Source organism: Struthio camelus, chromosome 5 (genome assembly GCF_040807025.1).
Source record: "Struthio camelus isolate bStrCam1 chromosome 5, bStrCam1.hap1, whole genome shotgun sequence".
Classification (NCBI taxonomy): domain Eukaryota; kingdom Metazoa; phylum Chordata; class Aves; order Struthioniformes; family Struthionidae; genus Struthio; species Struthio camelus.
Genome location: NC_090946.1, coordinates 25386423 through 25398601, shown reverse-complemented (window position 1 = coordinate 25398601; position 12179 = coordinate 25386423).

Genomic DNA, 12179 nt, shown 5'->3' with positions numbered 1-12179 from the left:
CAGAGCCTCTGGCATTCAGCAAGAGACTTGCATGCTTTTAATCTATCTCCTGTGGTCCTATATTAAAGGAAATGTTTTCCAAGTGATTTGAGCAAGTTACTTGTGAGAAACCTGTTAACAAATAATAGGATATACGTGTGTCACAGTTATTGTGCTTTCAGAGTTTGCCCTTGGGAACAGAAAAGATTTCTCATTGTTGGAAATACTTTGTTTTCTTTTAGAAAAGAAGGCTCTTGTGATTTTTCATTCCTGTCTCTCTTCTGCTGGCTTTAATCGTGCAAACTCCCAACAAGGTCAAGGGGAGTTTTGGTTGATTTACACACTAGAGGGACTGGAAAGTACATGCAGATTTAGTGACTGCCTCAGTAGTGCTGAGGGACACAGTGGAGGCGAGAAGCAAATTTCAAACCCAGGGATCTCCTCAATCATTTCCCTTTCACCAAAGTTTACACTCCAGAGAGAGAGAGAAGCTCCCCACTATTTGAAGGGCAGATTCTTTAAGAGATTCTGCCCATGTGTTTACAGTGTTTTCCTGTCAGTTAAAAAACTGATGCTGTAACTGTGTAAATGGGCTGGTGAGCGCTCCCTTTTCGCGCTGGGTTGGAGAATGCAGATGTGATTAAGTCCCATAGGTGGTTTTGATAGGCTGTAGTCAAGGTAAAAAAGTGTTTCATAAATATGCATGCATGATGCAGCTTCTTATGCTTTCAGTTTTGCTGTTTTGCTAAGAAATGGGATGTCATCAACCTTTTGTATCTACTGAAAATAGACAAAATTGCAGACATGACAAATCATAAAACAAATTGCTTTTTAGTTTAAAATACTCTCAGCAGTGGTACTTTGGCTCAGAGAAGGCTTAGGAGATCTTGTATATTCTCCTTCCTTTTCCTCTCCTCAGCCAAGGAGACGCTGAAAACCAGAGCGGATAGAGCCTCTATCTTGTTCCTCCGGGTTGGCTAGTAATAACGGGGTTTTCGAACACACTAAAACCTGCCCCTTTTTACTTAGATGTATATCTTTGCCATGCTACCTTCCCAGTGCCTTCCCTGTTGGTAGGAGTGAATACCCATCATAGGTACCTTGTCTGCAAATTTATCACAGCTGTGTGGATAGTGCAGTGCTTGTGTAGACTTTAAAAACAATATATTCACATTCCTCTGCTTTTAGATAAGAGGAGGTATATGGAAGAAATACATGTCATACCTGAAGCAAGAATATGCTGAGGTTTGTATGATCTTTTATTCTAGTGGGAATTGGACAAGTTCCTGAGGAAGTGCAGTCAAATGTAGAAGTGAGCTTTACTCCTTCAGCAGAAAATACAATAGCCTGAAAAACAGATTTATCCAGCTATAGCCCTGAAGGACACCAAACTCAACCCTGTATTCTGCAGTCAGGGTTCACAGTGTATCGGCTGGCAGAAAGCTTCAGCTAAGTTCAGCAGGCCGAGTCCAGTCTTAGGCACAAGCAGGCCAAGCAGTGGCTTCTAAACATCAGGGGAGTCACTGGGCCAAAGCCATCAGTATTCTTCTTTCTCAAATTATGGCAGACCCACTGTGCCATAATACCTAGTCACGTGTTCTTCTGTGGCAAATCCAAGTTTATACCTCTTTCACAGAGGGATTAGTCACCTTGAATTACTTAAGAGCAGCTGAAATGTACTGATTTGTTCCCATATGAGGAAGCAGTTCATAGCTTTCATGGTCTGCAGTATCCAAGACAATACTAGGATCTGCATTTCCAGGTGGGAACATAGTGTTTGATTAGCCCAGGGTAGCTGGGAGATGAAGGAGCTTAAAGGACAGGGAACAATGGGTAGAGCATGAATTTTTGGAGGAAAGGATTCCTGGCTTGGAAGATTAGGTGAAGTGAGAAGTGTGAGGATCTTGGTATGTAGCATGAGGTATGAAGTAAGAAAATATGGAAAATAGTGCATAGGAGGCTGTGGTTATAAGTGGTGGGGAGCAGAGGTTGTGATGGGAGAGTCATAGAGTAGGAGCCCTGTTACTGTCTGTAAAAAGTGTGGCCCAATGAGGCTTGCAGACCACTGGAATCTGGACAAAGATGCTACTGTTTGTTTTCATTCATCATTGCTTCCCATCAAAAGTAATTGAGAAAAAAAATCCCTTTTTTTTTTTGTGGTGACTCTGCTGTTTGCTCTGCAAAATCTGTGTTTATTGTCTGTTGAGCTGATGTCTGTCGTAGACCAAATAGCTCCACTCCGCTGCTTGAAGCTTGAAACCCTTGTCTTCTCTGCTCATTTGGTGCATTTTGGGGATCAAGTGTCTGAGAAGCTTTTAGGTAGTCCCAGCTTTTAGCCAAGTCAATTCTGATCTTACTGATATTCAGTACTTCCTAGCAAAATCTAATTTGTCCTGTATTGTATAAATCTGTTGGACAGCGGCCATTCTTAAAGCACTGTAAAGCTTCAGTGCTCTTTACTTTCCCTAGGTTGGTGGAAACCTTTCTAGAGAAACAATAGCAGGGAGCAGCAGTGAGCAGTAATCAAGTGGGAGAAAAGGGGGAGAGTGATTGCTATCCTGCCTTATTTTTCAGTTCTGGGAAACTCCCTCTGCTTCTTTTGCCTGCGTGTGCTTAGAAATGTGCTTTACTTTGGGCTTGTCTCAGGATGCAGCAGGGGAGGTTCAGGTCAGAGATTTGGCTGTATCAAGAGCAACATGACAGAGCTTAGAGGAGTTCTGGGCGAAGGAGATGGACATTCCAGGGAATGAACAGTTTGCTGTCTGCTCAGCGCAGTGCAACTCTTGTGATTTTGATATAATCTCAGGAGAAAAGTGAAGAGTCAACAAAGAAAACAAAGGAAAAGAAACTTGGGAGAAAAAGGGATATTGCTGATAACGTCATTCCTTTTTGGGAGTTCCAATTACCATCTTTTACTGAACTGGGGGTATGCACTGCTAGTCAGATACCTTGTCTAACTACTTGTGCCTAACCTATTTGACCTTACCAGCTGCATTTGCTGAAATATATGCTTAGACATAAAATGTGGCAATGTAACTACTGATCCTCCCTCCCCAAAAGAAACCCCACTACTGATTTTCTTATTTCACATTCCATCAGTATCTCTGCTACTGCTCCATTTTGTGCAGGAGTAATTTTTCTGTTTTTTTCATCGTTAGAGTTTCCTCTGATTTGGGCAACTGCTCTCACTGCTTGGGCTAAGATTTAGGCCCGCAGTGAAGTAATGGGATCTCCTTTCACCTCCTACTAGATGTTTAGGGAGTGGGGAGAAGGATTTTCCCCCCTTCCTTCCACTCTGCTTGGCTTGGTGCCTTCTTCCCACCTTACTCTCCTCTCCATTGTTCAGCTCCCTCTTCAAAATGCCTATGCTCCTGCTGCTGCTTTATTGATTTCCTACTATAGGGTAAAAATAGGAGGCGATCCATTTAATTTCAGGGGTCAAGATGAATTTACAGAGTGTGGGAATGGATGGTGCCCCTCCACAACTTGGAAATGACACTTGACTTGTCACTGACCCTGCTCCAAAGCCCAGGATAGTCATTGGGGGTCTAGTGGGGTTTGGGCCACATCCATAATCCTCCTGCTGTGTGTGGCATGGAATTAATACATCAATTTTTGAAGTCTGTATTTCAAAGGATATAAAACGTTTTGAATTGCATATCACAGACTATACTGGAATGGCTCCAAATGTATCTTGCTCCCACTAATTTTCTAGTTGTCCCCCAGTCTGGCCTCGGGTGAGCTGCTAGCCCCACAGCAGTGTGGGTGGCATCAGCATGTCTCCTCCCTGTGAGGGTGCGCATCAGCTCTGGTTGTCTCCTGTTCTCCAGGTGCTTCTACCACCACAGGCAAAAGGTATTTCCGACCTTCTGCTCAGACAGAAGGGATCCCTTCACTAACTTGGTGAAATATATTCCTTGTAGTGGTGTAAAGCACTGCCTTCCCAGGAGATGTGGTGTGTGGTGCCCCACAAGTTTTAACTCAGTCACCATCCTCCTGATGCTAATTTTCTCAGCAGTGCCTGCTGTGGATCACTGGATGCACACAGTTTCTAATTCCAGGTCCCTCCCACATTTTAGCGTCCCCGGTTTTGTGGCTCCTTGCTCATTCATAACAACACGATTGCATTTAACTGTCAGTCTCTGTATGGTCACCGGCTCGGATGCTGTCTCCTGCCTCACGGTCTTTAACAGGGAATGAAAGTTGTAAAGCGCTGGGGCGAGCTGCCATGAGCGTGGCAGGAGCCTGTCAGCGCTTCACACTTGGTTAAGGCCCATGCAATTGCTGAGCAGCTTAAAAGGTACTTTTTGGTGAGCAGTGTGAGCTGTGGGTATGCGTACGCACCGCACGAGCCAGCCGCTGCTGGTGCCTCCTGCCTCGCGGCTCGGTCGGAGCGAGGAGCGCCGCTGCCAACCGCTGCCGAGGAGCCGGCGGCCCCGGGCGGCCTCGCGGCTCCCCGGTCTCTGGCGCCCCCCGGCGGTTGGCCGTTGGCCGTTGGCGGCGCCGACCGTTGGCCGACTGTTGGGCTGTCCCGCGGGGGGCGGCACGTGCGCAGCGGAGCCGCGGTCGCCTCACGAGGCGGGGGGCACGCGAGCGTTTGGGCTACCGAGGAGCGTCTGCAGGAGGGGTGCCTAGTTATCCACACGGTCCTGTCGGGGCGCCCCGCGAGGGAGAGGAGCGTTTAACGTCCCCTCTCACGGTCGGAAATGCAGTTTAGATTTGTTTGGGATTTTCCTGAACGAAATTTGGCATTACTTAAGCAGGCTGTTGGATTTGTACATGTGGATGTCAGCAGCAAACACGATTTTGTGTTAATGGGAGTTTGGGCTTGCTTCTGTTAGCCCTTCTAGACCTAAATATTCACGCACCAATTAGTGTTTTAGCCAATGCTTTTGTGTGGCTCTCGCTTTTATTCAGGAAGAGTCAGTCCCCTCAAAATCTTAATCGGAGTGCTCCATTTCAGATTGTCCAGCAGAAAAGTCGCCTGCATATTTAGAAAACCTGCACGTGGTGCTCAGGTTTACCTTGGTTTTCATTTTGCCTGCTTCTACATAGCCAGAATACAGAATACCCTCTTTATATTTTGATGCACCATTATAAATCTGAATCTTTACAACAGTTTGTAGGTTATTCAAAAACAATGGAAAAATATTTTCCCAATGTGACATTTTTCTCCCCCAAAACAGCTTTTCTAAAGGACATACCTCTTCAGGGAAAGAAAAGTCAGTACCTCTGTGTAACATGATGCAGCAGCAGTCTTTCCTGTTCCCCAAGTCTTCTTGAAGTGCTGGGTCTTTGGCTTCATTTTCAGTGCTTGAGTATGAAAAAAAAATCTGCCCATATTCTGGAAAAGAGAAGGCCTGAAAGTAAGGATTTGTTTTTGTGCCTTGATTATGGAAATCTTCTAGGAGTCAGTCACAGGGCATCTCCCCTTAAAATTGCAACAGGAATCCTGCCAGTCTTGGGAAGATCTTCATTAGGGTAGAGTTTTCCTACGTAACCCAATCCTGGAGAGAGCTGTGGTAGTCAGAGGCTCAGCTTTGTCTTCAGTACCTCTTCACATTGCTGAGAAGAAACCTTTAGCGCAAGCCACATCATCTTCTGGTATCAGATATCAGTTTGATAAGATAGTTTAAAAGATAACTAAAAAAAGTGTAGCTGACAACCTGTTTTGATCTGAGCTCTTTCCCCTTTATCAAAGAAGTTACATATAAGATTTTGTAAAGATGGGTAACAGGCTGAAGAGCTGCATGTAACAAGGTGTCCTGCTTTAATATAAGCACCAAATCCATTCTCACTCTCTTGCTATTTCTTTATTTGGAGCAGAGTTGCTATTTGTTAGATAGACAGCTATGACGGTAGCTGTTATCTCTGTTGAAATGGACTGACTAAAAATAGCATCAGTTGTTCTTATTATCTAGTTTTGATTCTTCCGCTGGGTAGAGAAAATGCCAGTTAACAGGTATCCTATAAGAAGTGAAAACAGAAGTTATTATGTGTGTATGATTTCTGCTTGGAGCTAGCACTGTCTTGGACTGCTGATGTTACTGCCCTGTCACTATCTGGTTTTGGATCTCCCTGCAGTAGTTCCAGTTGCACAAGCATGTGCTTATACATCTCTTTCTCTCTATCCTACTCCTGGATTTCATGGTGCATGTGTGTCTTTCATTCATGTTAAGCAAGAGAATTATACTCTCAAGCATTAGTCCCCAGTAGATTCTTATAGTATTTAGAAACCGGTGGCTCCATTATTCAGCATCTGAGGAATGGTCTTTCTATTACTGATCAGGTGAGTAATCCATTGACTTCAGTTAGACTATTCAGCTAAGTAAAGGTATATGGCAGAGCAATTGAGTAATGCTGCCAAGTCTATGTTGAGAGCTACATTTCAAGAAATCACAATAAAAACATTCTAGGAATAGTTAAGAGAAGGCCTCCTGACTGGAAAAGCTGTTAGGTTACCTTGTATCCATGTAATGAATACTTCTCCACGTGAAATTCACCCGTGTGCGTGGCTGGACACCATTCAAATCCCATGAAAACGAGTATTGAAGAATTAAATAGGACTTGGCATTGGCTCCAAGCTTGTGTTCCAGAAAAGGGAGAACTTTATCAACAGGACATAGACAATATATTTCAACAGGAGTAATAGCTAGCATTTACTAGTAATAATAGTGTATTCTTACAACGTTTTGAATCTCAAGACAGGACAAAAGCCATGTCATATGAAATACAAACTATTATGTCCGTGCAGTGTTAAGCATAATATTTTAATCACGGAAAGGTGAAGAAAGTCATTTTAGTGCTGGAGTCCAGCTCTGCCAAGTCTAAGCACTGGGATCCACCCAACATGCAGCAAATCAGCTGCAGATTCCCACTGTTCCATGATACACTTATCGCACATTGGCAGTGGATAGATTTGCGTAAATTTTACTGGTAGTGAAATGAAATTAAATGAAATGTGAAAAGAGGAAAACTAATTAAGTGTTTTAAATGTTATTGCAAGAGAGAATTCATTTGTGAAACTACTAAATGAGGCAAATTCATTTCTCATTTACAGTAATTTACCTTGTGCTTTGCTATGAGGATGATAAGTCAATTGCAGGCAACTTTGGTAAACTGATTCTCATGTAGCAAATTGTCACCTTTACATCAAAGTAGTCTCTTGAAGTTAATGAATTACTCATATATTTAAGATGTGATTGAGTATTTTGACAGGAAGCCAATTTTTATGTTTCTCTATCCTTTTGGTCAGCATCAGTGGGCATTTTCTATGTGTTGAAACTGAACTCTGCACTTACAGTTTATGATGGTTAAGGGAAGTTATTTTACTCACCTAATCAAATATCTTACTTCTGAAAGTGATTTGATAATTTCCTTGCATTAAGCATCAAAATCATTTGTGCTAGGAGTTGAGCTGGCTGATAAGAATCATCTTGCAGTCAACACTCACTATTTTTGGTAGAAGGAATGCCTAAAGTGGTATTCGTTTGCAGTGGGCAAAGGGTCCAGCAAGTTTTCTTTCACGGTCAGATTTGGACTTCATGATTTTTCACAAATAGTCAAGTTGTCTGTTTTTTTCCTCTCCATCTGCAGCATTAAAAATTGGACGTAGTTGCTTACTAATGCCTGAGATGGACTCTAGCTATAATAGTAGTCAGCAACTCTAACATCAGAATGCAAAGGAACGCTGCTATTTGTATTTCTTATGCTGTTAGACTTCTAGCGTAGGGACAGTCACTGTTCTTGTGAAGATAGAAGTTCCGCGTCCATAGGGAGAAATCTACAGTGTGATTCAAAAGAACTTTTAGGATTTTAAGATTTCTCCCTCATGCAGTATATCTGTGTTAAAGCTAGGGTTTAGCAAAGTGCTATTAGGATCCTTCTCAGAAGTACTTAATGGAGAGATACTTGACTTTCTTATGGTACGATCTTCTACCCTACTGCTGTCCAAGTGAGAAATCAAACAAGTCAATCAAATCAAATCAATTGAGCAATCCAGAATAAATTAGGGAAGAGATTAACTAGCTGGATTAGTTGAAAGAGACTAATGGGAGGATTAAAGGGATAACCTCCCCAGAAGTAAGTACTGTTATTTTTTGTCAGAGATACTGCTTCTAACCTCTACATTATTTTGAAAAGCTATTTGCTTCTGTAAGAGGTGCATGTTGGCAGAAATTGGGGTCTTTTCTGAGCAAAAACTCAGTGGTTTGAGATGAAAATTTGAAGGAAACTCTGTTTACATCTGAAAAACATACCAGGATTTGGAAAGGAGAGTTCAAAACCAACCCAGATAATGAAGAAGGATCTATTCATAGATAAGGTCAGAAGGGACAATTCTAATAAATTTGTCCTTCTCATTTAAGTAGATTCATACACTATCTTAATTTGTTTGAACAGGGGCATTTGGATTAGAAAACACAACCAATTTTGATTTAAAAATTTTAATAAAGCAAAATCCATCATAAATCTTGGTATGCTTTTCCGAAGTTTTATACTTTCTGTTGAAAAATGTAACATATTGCCATTGTGAATACTGCAAGATTTTGTTCTTATTGTTGGATCTCTTCACTGTCTCAGGTTATCTTCTTTCCTTTTTCCTGAACGTTAGGAGTTAAGGAAAAAGGAAAAAAGTACATGGGTGCTGGGAGCTTTTCATGACTTTGTAACTCCTGTAAACTTTTCTGTGTAGAATTTTGTTCAGCTCAGAGAACTTATTTTTCAGCACAGAAACAGGTAGAAAACTTATCTCTGAAAAAAACATTAAAACCCCATCTTGGGATCATGCCTTCATCAAGTCCTGAAGTAACCAAGGGGCCCAGTTGAGTTTCCCTCACTGTCCTACCCTGTATGATTCAAGGCTTTTCACAGCCTCCGCTGTTATCAGAAATGTTGATGGAGGGGAGAACTCTCAGTTCCAGCACATTGACTGAAGAGCCTCCAAAGAGTTTTCAGAGGATGACAGCTAATAAGCCAAACTTTGAACCTAAATGCAGACATTTACCACAAAGCTCCTGCTGAGTACAAACTCTGGAATTTGGCATTGCTGCCTTGGGCTCTCCAGGATTTCAACAGATGTAGCGCATTGATTTAATATGTAAAAGGGAACCCTGCTGTGGCTTCCACAGCTTGTTTCATCGGTTTAGAAATCAGGCAGTAACATACAAACAATACAAGCAATTCTGTGTCATAAACAACATCCAATGTTTAGGGAATTGGAATTAAAATAAAAAGTCTTCAAGACGTTTGGCATTCCCCCATCCTCCATCTGGAGACCATTTTCTCTTTCCAGACTCTTCCCCTTTTTCTGTCTTTCTGAATTTTCGGTATTTTCTTTGAAACATCTTCAATCTGTGGTTTTTTCACCACACACTTACCTTGGCAGAGCTCTTGTTAATAATTCAGAACTAACTAATAAAAAGACTGACTTCACATATATGACAGTACACTGTTTTTGCAGCGAGCACGCTACAGTGCTCACTGCATTGTACAGTACTCATATACAATAAGACACTGAGCCCACAATAAGCTCATTTCAACGTTAACATCCATGCTTTTGTTTATACATTCTTGGGACAGGATGCTTATACAAGGCTCTCTCAGTTTGTATGTGGTATGAGGAGGGAGGTCCTCATGCTTCAGAAAAACTTCTGGAAACTTAATAAAGCAGAGATTTGCTAAATCATTTACTCTTTGCATTCAGAGAGTTACTTTCAGAAGCACTCAAAGGCGTTTGCAGAAATAAATCTAGCAGTGGGCATCTAATAGTGGGTCATTGTCATGATTACAACTCCAAAGAAATACAGTAGAGCTAGAAAAAGGTAAAGAGAAGGGCAGATAGGATGATAAAAGACGTAGACTAGATTCAGTGTTGAGTGTGACTGAAGTATACGAGGACTGTAAGCTTAGAAAAAGACAACTGAATAAGATAGAGAAGTATTAAAAATGTGTATGTAATAGAGAATGTGACTAGGAAAACATCAGTAGCCATTTCTCATAGCTTAAGAAAAGAGGTATGTGAATGATGATATTAGGTAGCAAGTCAGAAAGAAATGAAGAGATACTTCTTCATCTACAGTGTAGTTAGGCTTTGGATCTTGTTCCCATAGGCTGTTGTTGATACTGAAAACCTAGCTGAATTCAGACTAGTCACGTTCCCGGAAGTAAGCTCACCAAAAGCTATTAAACACAAATGTTACCTTCTCTAGTTCAGGGAACCATTAACCTGTGTATTTCTGAAAGCTGGAAGAGTCTTTCAGGGAAAAACCACAATATGCTTGCTCCACTCTCTTGCTTTTCCATCTGCTGTTAGCTACTGTTGAGATAGGATAGTGGGCCATATCCTGCTGCGAAGTCCAGCAATGCTTATGTTCCTAGTCTAAATCTTAATTTCTTCCTATTTAGCTTTTTTTCTCTTTGTTCCTCACAGTTTGTATTGCACTTCAGTTTTTCTGTCTATCAAGCCATCTTTTGGCCACCTCTACTGCCTCTGCTATATTCTCCCCTTCTTAGGTGTTCTTTGGAGATTAACTTGTTTGCTCTCCAGTAAATCTTATGCCTTGAGGTCTAGAAAAGACCTAAAGAAGAGTTTAGCAGTTTGACACCCACCTACAATTTCTAGAGCTACTAAAATATGAAGCATCTCAAAAAGCTTTGTTGGGGTACCCACTCCCTGAAAAAGTAGGATTATTTAAAGATTCTCAAGTGGATTACCTAGGAACTGGAATATACAAGAATTTGGTTGTTGCTATTTCACTTGTTCAAGTGCTTGTTGCATTTTTATGCTTTTAATTTAGGGGTGATTTTTAAAGTGAGGTGTTGCTATTGCAATATTGGGCACACTGGGGATAATGAAAAATGCCAGATGGAACAAAATTATTCTGATTTTTGATCCACAAAAAGCCAAACTGTCAGTCATGCTGAGCATCCAGCAGCTCCCATTGAAATCAGTGGCCCTAGGCCAATCCTGCTAGAACTGTTTAGTTTAGTTCATTGCATTGGCATTACTGCTGAACCTATCTCACACCACAGCTGAGCTTAAGAATACAGAGGGAGATGGCAGTGCCAATAAAATGAGGAGAAGTAAAGGAGCACTGGGGAAAGACAAGAGATTGATGCCCTACTGTTCCTTGTTTTTTCTTTTGAAGCTCTTTTGCAGTTTTTATTCCAGTGCTGAGTCTCTTCTCTGTAGACCATTGCTCTACTCTGTCAGCTCTGTATTGGTTTAGTAGGACCTGTCAGGAAACATAACTGATTTGGAAATAAAAGCATACTTGATGAACGCATACTTGATAAGTCCTCTGGCTATTTTGTAGTGCTTATGTCAGATTATGGGGGGGGAAAAAGTCCTTGTAATCATACTTGGTGGTGGTTCATTGGAGGTCAAGGCTACAGACAGTAGAGCAGTTCTTACAGACACACTTAGGATTCAATGACAAAGTTTATTCAGGGGATTGTTTAGTTTTTTTGTTTTGTTTTGGAGATATTTCTCAGCCAGCAGCTCAGTTTCCTTCTGGAGCACATGAAAGCTGCCAGTCAAAACACACCTGAAATTGAAATATCAGACTTCAAACCCAAATGTAAGCTTATTCGGATTCTTGTATCCATGTCTGCATTTAGCCCATTCTTGTGAAGAGTCAAGCTGTGATCCAGATTAAAAGTGCAAACTGAATGGTTTTATTTCAGCAAATATTAGCAAATATTTAAAATAGCAAAATAATTACTGGTATGCTTAGGAGAATAAGCATACTTACTCTGTGGAGGGTGGTATATTGCTCTGTCTGCATGAAGATAAACTGTTGGCAGGACAAAAGGACCCCTTCAAAAGGATTACAAGCAATAGAGGATGCTTAAGTGTCAAAGATGAGTCTGGTATGACAAAAAAGAAACAAGGAAAATAACAAGGAACTGATACCTTATTTCTTCTAGGTGTAAATTCTCTTCTGTTTCATGGGAATCCTCCAAAGTATTGACAGGTCACTGATCAGCTCACTGTTCAACAGAAATTAATCATATGCTTACCTGGGAGCAGGGAGGGACGAAAGCCCACGATTTGCTTCAAGCACTTCATGAACAGAATGTTTTCTTCAAAAACCAGTCTTCCTGCATAAGCCATTTTGAATTCTGCCATCTACATGGTAAGACACTTACCTGTGATGATACCTTAATTCTATGGAAATTATGCAAAAGCATTGAAGTGG